At 35.6% G+C, this 12091-nt stretch overlaps 1 non-coding gene across 1 annotated transcript; it reads right to left on the bottom strand.

Annotated features, from left to right (window-relative positions):
• Positions 1-3439: 3439 nt before the first annotated feature.
• On the bottom strand, positions 3440-3543 carry LOC122479228. Its single transcript, XR_006296293.1, has one exon. It is a non-coding gene; the product is annotated as a U6 spliceosomal RNA (small nuclear RNA).
• Positions 3544-12091: the final 8548 nt, after the last annotated feature.

The following is a 12091-nucleotide window of genomic DNA, read 5'->3' as shown; positions in this document are numbered from 1 at the left end:
CAAAAGAGAATGGTGCCCACTTCATGGGGTTGCTGTGAGGATTAAACCAGCGAATTTATGGCAAATCCCTCAGAAGAATGCCTGGAAAGAGTGAGTTCACGGTGGTGTGGGCCACCAGGAGTATCCCCCACAAGATCCCACATTCCGGGAAGCAGAACACACCTGTCTTATTAGCAATTGGACCCTTGGCACCTTACACACCTCTTGAAGTCTGGCAGGTGCTCAGCAATTATTTGTTTAATTAATGAGCAGGAGGGAAGTCGAATCAGGGGCAGAAAACAATGTGTGATCTGGCTCTTGAGAGGGAATTCAAGATGCAAAGGAAGCAGAGGGTAAGTGAGGGTTTTTCCAGACTGGGAACAACTTGAACGCAGACAAGAGGAAGGAAACAGCACGGGCTGAGCCTGGGAGCCTGTGCAGTTCAGCGAGTCTAGCACAGCAGGACATGGAAAAGGGGTCAGAAATAAGGCAGGTGCCAGAAATAGATGGCTTTGCATTTGGCCAAGCTCATTTATGTGCAGCTTAATGTGTAGTTTTCTTTATATGATTAATTCATTAACCCTACTGAGGACAAAAAACCTTGTTAAGAAGTCAACCAAGGAGTTTCCGCACACTTAATCCTTTATCCTGGATCTTTCTCATTTTGTTTTACTCTGATTGAATACTACCATCTACCAAACTATTCCTAAGTATTCTTGTTTGTTTTTTATGAGGCACAGGTGATAAACCTGAATACTGATGCCACAATCTTAGAAACTCTAATGACACTTGCAAGGGACAAGAAAGAACAGTCAAATTTTAGGTTTTGCCACGCTAATTGTCCATCATCTTAAATACTGACTTTTTAAAATTTTGAAATATTTCCACATATTAGACAATGAGAAGGTGATAATAGTTCACAAAACTAGTAAACCTATCTTTAAGATCTTTGTGATACAAACATAATTTCTACATTTATCAACGCAAGATGTTTTTCCCCCTGCTTTCTATTCTACATATCATTTAAATCTTTTTCTCCAGAAAGATGGACTTTTACAAATTAAGAATTACTAGTGGTTTGTTTTATCAAGAAATAGTTTTTTGTGAAATCTAAAAAACCAAAACCTTCATAGGAAAAGAGATCAGACTTCTTACCAGAGGCTGAGCAGGGGGAGGGGGAAGTAGAGGAAGGGGCTTAAAAGGTACAAACTTCTAGTTACAAGATAATTAAGTGCCAGAGATGTAATGTACAATGTGATGACTGTAGTTAATATTACTGTATGATATATAGGAAAGTTGTCAAGAGAGTGAATTCCAAGCATTCTCATCACAAGAAGAATACTTTTTCCTTTATTCTCTTTTCTTTTTATTACATCTGTATGGGAAAAACGGGTGCTAGCTGAACCTATTGGGGTAGCCATTTCACTGTATATATAAGTCAGACCACCATGTTGTATGTTTAATTTGTACAGTAACAAATGTCAATTATTTCTCAAGAAAATGGTGAAAAGTAGCTTGTTACCATGTCAGCAAACTTATGTTTTCCTATTTGTTAGTACTTAAAAAAGCCCTTGATTAAAATGGCCAAGCCTGTCTCATCATCACCAAAGTTTGTCAACTCCCCTTCACCCTTCACGTGCCCCTGCCCAGACTTCCAAAGTATTCTGTGTATATCTCTTTCATGGGGTAGCTCATTGTGCACATTGTATTTGCATCTATGTGTATGGCTTATTTCCTACTAAATTGCGAGTTCCTTGAAAGAGATTCAATGCCTACAGGGGATTCTGACATATCACGTGCCCCCAAAATGTAAAATGAACAAACAAAAAACCTGGAATAAAATGAAAGAAAAAGTATGTTTCTACAAATGCATGACTTAAAGTTAGAATAGCCATTACAAGGGTGCCTGGGTGGCTCAGTCGGTGAAGCATCTGACTCGGTTTCAGCTCAGGTCATGATCTCATGGTGCGTGAGTTTGAGCCCTGCATCTGGCTCTGCACTGACAGCATGGTGGCTGCTTGGGATTCGGTCTTCCTCTCTCTTGGCCCCTCCCTGCTCCCTCTCTATCTCTCTCTCTTAATAATAAATAAACATTTTTGTAAAAAGTCTCTAAAAAAATAGAATACCCATTATAGTAGAACTCATAATTTATATCTCAGGTTTCGAACCACAAATGTATTCACTAGTTATGGAAAAATATAAAGAATTATATTTTTTAATCTGTCCTTTGAATATCTCTTTATTCTTACATTCTGAGAATCTTTCTTCATGTTGAAAGCTTAAAAAGTAGAGTTTTAGAGTGATGGCCAAGAAGAAAATAAAGTATAATTTTGTCTCTTCCTTTTCTCATAGCATTTACCTATTCAAAAACTTGACTACAATAACTATTTTTTTAATAAACCATTTTTTTCTTTGTTTATTCTCTGGATGGGAAGTTGCTGTCAAGCCAGGGAATGTATTTCCCTGTTTCACTCCACGTAGTTGCAGCCACATTACTAATATTGTGTCATGTGACAGCAGCTACACATGTCATGAGGATTAATACGTCATGTTGTCTTCCCATTCTGCAGCACAATCAGAGACTGTAGATGGAAGGTGACAGCACCACAAGACAGTAGGAGCCTGGGTCCTTCTGGAAATGTTTGCAACAGAGCCACCCCTGAAAGCCATCCTATTAAAAATATTCACATTGTACTTTAAAACACTGGAGTAGGAAATACGCATTTATTATAATTATGGAGAGTTGAGGTTACTTGTGACATCAGGTAACATTAACTTGCCTAATATGCCAGAACACTTAAGAATGCGTTTAAATGTCATGATGTCATTAATATTGTACAGAAAAGGACTCAGTATGGCCTAGAGCAAACACTGGATTTATTGTGTTGCAAAGTTTTGGTTTGAAACCCTGCTTTAAAAAACACAGGACTTTAGGTGGGTCACTTCACCGCATTACTCCACATCCCTGAAAAGGATGTAGCAACAAAGCAAAACCAGATGAGATGATATGCATAAATCCCCAAAAAAATCAAAAAAGCACTGTGTGACTTTAAGGAGAATTATAATTGTCATCAAATGAAACAATCAGTAAATAATTGTGCTTCGTCTACAGAATGTAAGAAAGTCGTAGTCATTGCCATCAACCTTGGGCAAACAGCATGAGTTAATATTTCATTGGTAAAACATGAGGTTTCTTTGGATGCTCTTCATCTGAACCTACTTCCTTCCCTCACTATCTGTAAATGATTGACTTTGAGAGCTGGGTTTCAGCGACTGAATCTAATGAAGCTTGAGTATCAGGGCAATCTATTGCCTGGTACACTTCCAAAGGCTGATTTTATTTTTATTTTTTATTTTTGGCTTCTTAAGATTTTAATTCCAGTATAGTTAACATACAGTGTTATATTAATTTCAGGTGTACAATATAGTGATTCAATAATTCCATATATCACCTAGTGATAAAAAGATGGAACACTTCACAGATTTGTGTGTCATCTTTACACAGGGACCATGCTAATCCTCTCCATATCGTTCTAATTTTTAGTACAATGTGTTGTCAAAACAAGCACCCAGAAAGGCCAATTTTAAGCAATTATAAACATATCCTTATTTTTTTGTTGTTGGATGGGAATTGTACAAAATAGAATTTATCTGAATTCCTACAATTCTAAAGCAAACATTTGTGACAGTGCTGCAAACAGCAAGCACAACTGTGTGACTATATGAGCAGTCACATATTTTTCCAGATCCCAACATTTCAGATCCATCTTTGTCTGACGCTAAGAGACCTGCAAAACTGTTATTGATACAGCAAAATGGTTCTGAATCTTAGAGTTCTTATATGAAAACAATTTGATACAAGTTTTCCAAATGTTGACAGTTCTAAAAATTTTACATGGCATTACCAATAACAAATGATGAAACTTAAAGAAATCTTCCTAAAGATCAAATTTTGATCAATCAGACAAGAAGCAAGACATTCTTTCCATTGTCCCCTAGAAAATACTTTTTAATTATTATTTGAAACTATAAATAGCAATAAAAAAAGGAAAGAAATATAAATAGCATTACATACAAATGCAAGGGGAAATGGTAATGTGGAGGAGTGTCAAATAGTTACTAAATGTTCTTTCTCTGTATGATATAATGTTTGTGATATTTGTCAACTTTGAAAATATATATGTACTGATTCCTTTTCCTATTCAAAATAAATATTCATTTTCATATATAATTTAGAATTTATAATTTTGTATTACTTTCCTTAGGTTCTCCAATATTGTATAGCAGCAGGCACCACAAATATATTCCTTCCTCGGATGACTCTATTTCCAAACTCTAAAAAACTTTCTTTCATACTGTCGGTTTTCTAGAAGATTTTTTTTAATTATCTTCTTTTTATGACATTTATTTGTTTTGAGAAAGAGAGAGCGCACAAGCTGGGGAGAGCAGAGAGAAAGGGAAGAAGACAATCCCAAGCAGGCTCCATGCTGTCAGTGCAAAGCCCAACATAGGCTAAATCCCACAAACTGTGAGATCATGATATGAGCCCAAATCAAGAGTTAGGTGCTTAACCAACTGAGCAGCCCAGGCGCCCCTAAAATTACCTACCAAGACTTCCTTTCTTGAGATGGAAATGTAGAAAATTCATTTTCTTGATGGCATATTTATTCATTTATTTTGTTTTGTTTTAAGCTCTTCTTTGGACACAGAAAATTCCTTTTGATTCAAATAACTCATAAAGCCATAAAGGTGGAATTCTAAAACAGGAGTATTTATTCACCGTAGCCACTTAGCATTTCTAATCCAAGTATTCACTGCTTTTACCATTCAAATTAGTTCAGACTGTCTCATTGAAACAATTTTATTTGAAACTCTCAATGATTATATATTTTTCAAATATATATATATATATATATATATATATATATATATTTGAAACTATGTGGTAAAAGCAGTGATCATTTAAAACATATATACCTACATTTCCTAAACACATTATTTTAACTTAAATAAATTCACATTCATTAGCCAAATTTTTGACATAGGACCAAGGCCTTTTTCATATGTGATTTCTGATTGTTTATTGGTGTTATTTTTCCAGCATAAAAATAAAACCATAATTCATCACCTATGAATTCAAGTTTGGCTTCCTTTAATGGGGAGCCACGTAAGAAAAAAGCTTAGTGCAGAATCTGTCTGGAATTTAACACTCATTTCCTATTCTTTCACATATGTCTCATATACCTCTAATCATTTTTTTAGCTATTTGCATTATCCAATGTTTCCAATAAATTTTCCTTGATTTTTGTAAAAATAACTCCTTTTTATTACTTACATAATACTTAATGAAATTTTATAATTATTAAATCTAACCAGCACAAATCAGTTTGGGAACAAACTGACTCTTATCAGCACACTGGTCACCAGGTGGTTCTAGAATGAGAGTCTTAGAGAGGAGGTCTAGGAGCCATACCTACATACTGTTCTGCAGACTTAAGTCAGTATACTGAGATACTCTGTTTTACATCTCAAGGAAGTGAAAGTTTTGTTTAATCTAGCAAATTAGGCAAGTAGAGATTGAGTAAAAAAGGTATCTATTGTTATTGTATTTTTAATTTTTTTCTTTAACGTTTCTTTTTGAGAGACAAGAGAGTGAGAGAGAGAGCATGCATAGGGGAGGGGCAGAGAGAGAGGGAGACAGTGAATCTGAAGCAGGTTTCAGGCTCTGAGAGGTCAGCACAGAGTCCCAGTTAGGGCTCTAACTCAAAACCATGAGATCATGACCTGAGCTGATGTCGGACGCTTAATCGACTGAGCCACCCAGGGACCCCTATTGTTATTATTTTTATATTAACGTTTTTCATAGAAATAATTAATGATCTATGATGATCTGAGTTTCTTTCTGCAAGATACAATTAACTTTTCTGAGCTAGTAATACTCAGTCAAATATCCAAACTGTGTTTGGATCCTAGGCTGTAGTAAGTAAATCAGTAGAGAAATGCCCCTTTAAAGGTTCTGCCACCCATGCAACGGATACAGTGCTTCCTCTTGTCACAGGATGGAAACAGGTGACTATTTGTCTTTTGCAGTGAAGTTGGTCACCCTAAATTGGTCCCTCATCACTTTTCTGAAATCCTTTAGAAATGAGGAAAGAGGAATAAAAAAGTATACTCTTTAGTGTGATAATACGGTGGTGGTGGTGGGGTTGTTCTAAATAAAAGGAAGGGAAACAATACACACACACACACAGACCACTAATTATGGAATGTAAATAAACTGCATTACACTCTAAACTCCACTGAAAGCAGAAACTACAATTTTTAATTATTTGTTGACCATAATATAATATCAAGCTCCTAACAGACTACTTGCCAATCATGGACATCAATATATACACTTGAATGAATCAAAAAATAATATAATTCCTTCACTACACTTTTATTTTGAATAAATGATAATAAAGAGATAGTCTATACCCACTTTACCCCCAAAATTTGTTGCTCAAAACCTCTAATTTATATGAATTATCTAGTTAGAATTTATCATTATTATATAATGATTTTTAAGTTCCCATTGTGCACAATGAAAACACTACATTTGTATTTTTTTTAATTACCTGGCAGGCTTAGCCAATGCTTCGTATTTGAAAGCATTGGGCAATCAAAAATTATACTTTTCAGTCAGACTTAAATGTAATATTTACAATAACTGCTGTACGATCAACAATAGCCAAAGTATGGAAAGAACCGAAATGTCCATCAAGGGACGAATGAATAAAGAAGATGTGGTATGTATATACAATGGAGTATTACTGGGCAATCAAAAAGAATGAAATCTTGCCATTTGCAACTACATGGATGGAACTGAAGGGCATTATGCTAAGTGAAATTAGTCAGTCAGAGAAAGACAAATATCATATGACTTCACTCATATAAGGACTTTTAGAGACAAAACAGATGAACATAAGGGAAGGGAACCAAAAATAATATAAAAACAGGGAGGGGGACAAAACATAAGAGACTCTTAAATATGGAGAACAAACAGAGGGTTACAGGAGGGGTTGTGGGAGGGGGAATGGGCTAAATGGGAAGGGGCACTAAGGAATCTACTCATGAAATCATTGTTGCACTATATGCTAACTAATTTTTATGTAATTTAAAAAAAATAAAATTAAGAAAAAAATAAAATAACTTCTGTAAACTAGGAGCTATTTGAAATTTTTAGGAATGTTGCATTATTTTGTATATCTAGGAAAAAATATATATATATAATAAGTAGTCAGATATATATATATATACATAGGTATATATATTTTAGTTCCTTTGGCTGTTACTTGGATCATAGATTGGCATGCTATGCTCTGTGATGCTGTTATGTTACATTATGTTATATTACAGGAGAAAGTTTATCCTTACAGTGAATAGAATTCTACGGTGGCTATTAGCTTTCAAAGTATAGTGTAACTATGCTTGATACCCTATAATGTTGGCACCCCACTCTGGACTATTGAAGATTGGTGTATCTTCATTTCTCCCTGGGGGAATTTAACCCATTTGCAAATATGAACATTGACATCTATCTTCTTTGACTTTGCTTTTCCCTGGGGATCCTACTTTAAGACCTGGAGGGACATGTCATGAGCTAGAGAAGACATACAAATGTGAACAACAGTAAATTAAACTGGAATGCAAAGTCATTTCAAATAAACGTTCTATTTCCTTTGTTACAGTGTATTGCAAATGAATCTCAATCAGATGGCTGCAATTCCCCTAGCCTTGAGTGAAAAATAATGCAAAGCATAAGAGAAACTCTGTTTTTATTTATCCACATGTACCTCTAAACATTAAGTCATCCCCAGTTCTCTATAAGTTTTATTTAGCCATGGAAAGTACACAATAGCTTTTTCCTTTATAACTTTACCGCAAGAGCAGTGCTGATGCCTGTATTTAATAATATGGATGTCCTTAGATTAATGAACTAGAATAAATTCAAAAGGATGTTGGATGTTATAAATTAACGTAATTAAAATCTTTCTGAAGGAATTTAATAAGTAGATGGATTTGAGATATTTACATTGACATCATGACACTTTATGTAATGCTTTTATGTAACAGTTAATTGGTAAATTAAATATATACATAGGTCCTCTTAATAATCATACCATGTTCGTGTCCATTAATTTATTAAAGAACATGTGCTATGTTTCAATAATACTGAAACATCAACTTTAACATATCCTTCTGATGAGTAATCAAATAATAGAATATATAGCCAAATTATCTAAGTTCTATAAAAGTTTATAGTAAACAGAAATAAAACAACTTTGAAGAAAAAATTTGAATACTTTCCTTTTTAAAGATATATGCTTGGAACTGTTCAGGTACGTAAGGAGATTCAATGAATTTCGTTTGCTTTTTAGTAGCAGCGATGATGTTACTCTCCTAATTTAAAACTGGAAAAATTATTATACATAATCAGTTTAACTCAAAACTGGAACAAGTTGAAATAATTATTAATAAGATGGCTAATTTTTCATACATTTTAATAGGGCTAGAAATTTAATCAGGGATGGATATTGGAGGAAAATAATTATCTTACGTTGCCCTATGGGATCTTAATTTTAATTTCTAGGCTTCCCAGAAAAGGCTTCTCAGAAAGTTTCTATTTTCCCCTTCCAGTGAAAAATAAATAATTATTTATTTCAGACAACACCCTAATATAGTCCCATACTGAAACTCGAAGAGTGTGGAGCAGTCTCCTTGCTGTCCTTGTCACACAGAAATGGTGTAAATATCATGATGATTTAGGAGTCCAGTCTTTAACTACTAGCATCAACATCAATCCATATAAACATATTTTCATCCTCCTTGAGGAAATTATTTCAAGGTATTCATCCAGTTTTGGTTATAAAACAAAGAAAACTACTTCTGGCAGCTTACAAGCAAATATGCTATGTTAGTGGGTGTGTGTGTCTTGTAAAATCACAAAGAAGTTACTTTACCTACAGGTTCTTGTTGTCATTGTTATTGATATATGTGAGTGTTGCAGACAGGGCAAGATTTATATGTTAAGTAGTTACTGGAATCTTAATGCCATCTCTGACCTGCTGCTTAATCTCATCCTTGGTTCATTTGTGATTGTTATTTCAATTATAGGTACTGACTGTAAAACCTCTTTCAGACTCCAAAAGGGCTTTTTTCTCTTCCTTCTCCTTCTCTTCCCTCCCTTTTCTTTTCTTCCTTTCCTTTTTGTTTTATTGCTTTGTTTTGCCAGAAAGTATCAGTTTGGCATTACTAGTATCAATAAAAATAAAAAGATACCAGGGAAATTTCTATTTCAGTTTATGATTCTGGAGGAATCTTACCCTAATCTCCATTAACTATAATCAATTGATTACCAAGTTAGTAATTATAATCTGGTTTGCTCAAAAATCATTTCTAATGCCAAATAGAATCACTGTTGCTAAGTCAAAAGGTTCATATTCTATTCTATTTTTTTAGGGCTTATAAATTCACAATCAAGGATTAGTAGACAACCAGTATCCAGAGACTTTTATCAAGAAACATAGTCAATATGAATACATTAGAGTTTCTAAAAAGAGGTGGGTTTTCTTTGTTGTTGTTATTGTTATATCTATCAGCATAATTGTTTCTATACTAGTGTAGGTATATACCCCATACCATCACATTAATGCATTAACTTCCTAATATCATTAGGAAATGAACACATTGAAAAGTGACTTAAAAGGAGCAAATCAAGAATGCTTGTCACAAATCACTTATAATACTGTATCTTATTATAATCTCTCTGGCCTCTTATTTTTCATTGAAGATAGAAATCTTTAAAGCAATCAAATGCTAACAAAATTTCATCAGATGATATATATTTTAGTGAGCTAGCAAGAGAACAAAGTAGCATGGATTTCTTCCCAAAATCCGTTCTCTGGGTGAAACTGTAAAAGGATATATTCTCAAAATGGGGGTGGGGAGGGGGACAGGATTGGAACTGGAGAGGAATAATTTTTTTTATGTTTATTTATTTGTTTTGAGAGAGAGAGAGAGAGAGGAGGGGGGAGGGGCAGACAGAAGATCCAAACCAGGCTCTGTGCTGTTAGCACAGAGCCCCATGCAGGGCTCAAACTCAGGAACTGTGAGATCATGACCTGAGCTGAAGTTGGACGCTTAACCAACTGAGCCAACCAGGCACCCCAAGAGAAATCATTTTTATTTTTGTTTGGTTCTACAAAATGGCATGGAATTGGTTTTTTATTAATGTTTATTTATTTTGAGAGAGAGCGGAAGAGGGACAGAGAAAGGGAGAGAGAGAATCCCCAGTGGGCTCCACACTGTTAGCACAGAGCCCAACATAGGGCTCAATCTTACAAACCATGGTCATGACCTGAGCTGCAATCAAGAGTCTGATGCTCAAGTGACTGAGCCACCCAGGCACCCAACAGTTTTGTTATTTAACAGAATTTTCTCATTTGTATTTTTGCATATACAGATATTTATAAATGAAAAAATGTTTCATTTGGGGTTTAATCAGGGAAGCAGACCACTAGAAGATAAAAATAGTAAGGGCCCAGCATGCCCTATCTTCCATAATTTGTCTCATTCAGCATATTACTTTTGAAGGCTCATTTTAAGTGTTGCTTCCATTTGACCTTATGACATGACACAGCCTATGTGAGGCCGTTGTTTCTGTGGCTGGTGCTAGAGAATGAAGTCTTCAGAGCGAGAAGGGTGGTTGAGAAGGGAACATGGATGTACAGTGGGTGAAGAAGGACAACATCAGAACTTGTAGGACCATGTTTCTCTCTCACCACATTCAAGCCTTCAGTCTCAATGACACTGTACCCTGCAGAAGGTGATTCCTTCATGGGCAGCTAGGCGCTCACCCAGCCCAGAAATGGGAGAAACGGAAGGAGGGTCTGGCCGAGCATAAGGGAATGCAAGCCCAGCTGCCAACACAACAGAAGAAAAGTGACAACATCCTGAGCAGCAGTAGCACCTCATGACCTGAACTGGCCCTCCAAACATAAAATAAATACGGCTGCAGCTTCTCCTCTACCTTCCAAATCTCATGTGTGTCTCTTGTGGGCCACAGTAATCTTGAGCTCTGCAGAACAGAGAATTCTGGAAAGCATAGGAGCCGTTTTGCTAAAGTGACACAATACAGATCTACCACGTATATCAAGTCTGAGGTTTCTCTCAGAATCAGCCAGGAGAGAGAGCCATCAGCTAATATTTTTAAGTTGCATAAAGGGTATATGAGGGGCACTATGCTATTTTCTGTATATCCATTTGAAATTTACTGTAGTTAAAATTTTTACTTAACAAATGAAAAAAGGAAAGAGAAAGGGACATAGCAGAGAAGAGGCAAGAATGGAAAGTGAATGGGATTAGCTAGGCACAGCAGCTTGATGCAGCAGTAAAGGGGTTGAGGAAGATAATTTTAAACTTTCTCTCCATGAGCTTACATTACAGAAATATTAAGAACAAAGAAATATTAAGGACACCTATACAGGTACCCTTGGGGTAAGATGAAAATTGCAAGAAATTCCCGCTGGGAAAAAAAAGTCAGTGAGAATAGCCACCCACTCTGAAACCTTCACCCTCCGTGTGCTTCCTCCAAATCCCTGAATGAGTGCATGTCAACCTGAGAAGTCTACGTGTGCAGCATGCCACTTTCCTCTAGGGGTATCAAGCTGTGCTTGATTAGTACACAGTGATTCTGGGGTGCCTGTGCTCTTCAGTCTGGACATCATCCTCCCTCTTTCTCCTAAACTCATCTGACTGGGGTCTAGTCCTCAGTACTTGACACTACATGAGAATTTGAGTTTTTAGTCTCAAATACCAAAACAAGGACTAAAACTATCTCAAGAGAAAGAATGCAAACAAAACAATACAATAATTTCTTCATCAAATATTTGATTACTAGAGCATTATTATTGGCATTGGAGATCAAACAAAGACTCATACAAAGAAATAACCCTACCTTCAGGCCCTGTCTTATGGCGCTGACATTGGCAAAGAGCAAGGGAATTCAAAAAATAAGATGAGCAACAACACAAGGATGGACATTCAAACTGCTCTGATTTACCTCTTAATT

The sequence above is a fragment of the Prionailurus bengalensis genome, chromosome B1 (assembly GCF_016509475.1).
Source record: "Prionailurus bengalensis isolate Pbe53 chromosome B1, Fcat_Pben_1.1_paternal_pri, whole genome shotgun sequence".
Classification (NCBI taxonomy): Eukaryota; Metazoa; Chordata; class Mammalia; order Carnivora; family Felidae; genus Prionailurus; species Prionailurus bengalensis.
The sequence above is the reverse complement of the archived record's forward strand: the minus strand, read 5'-3'. Positions and strand labels throughout refer to the sequence as shown.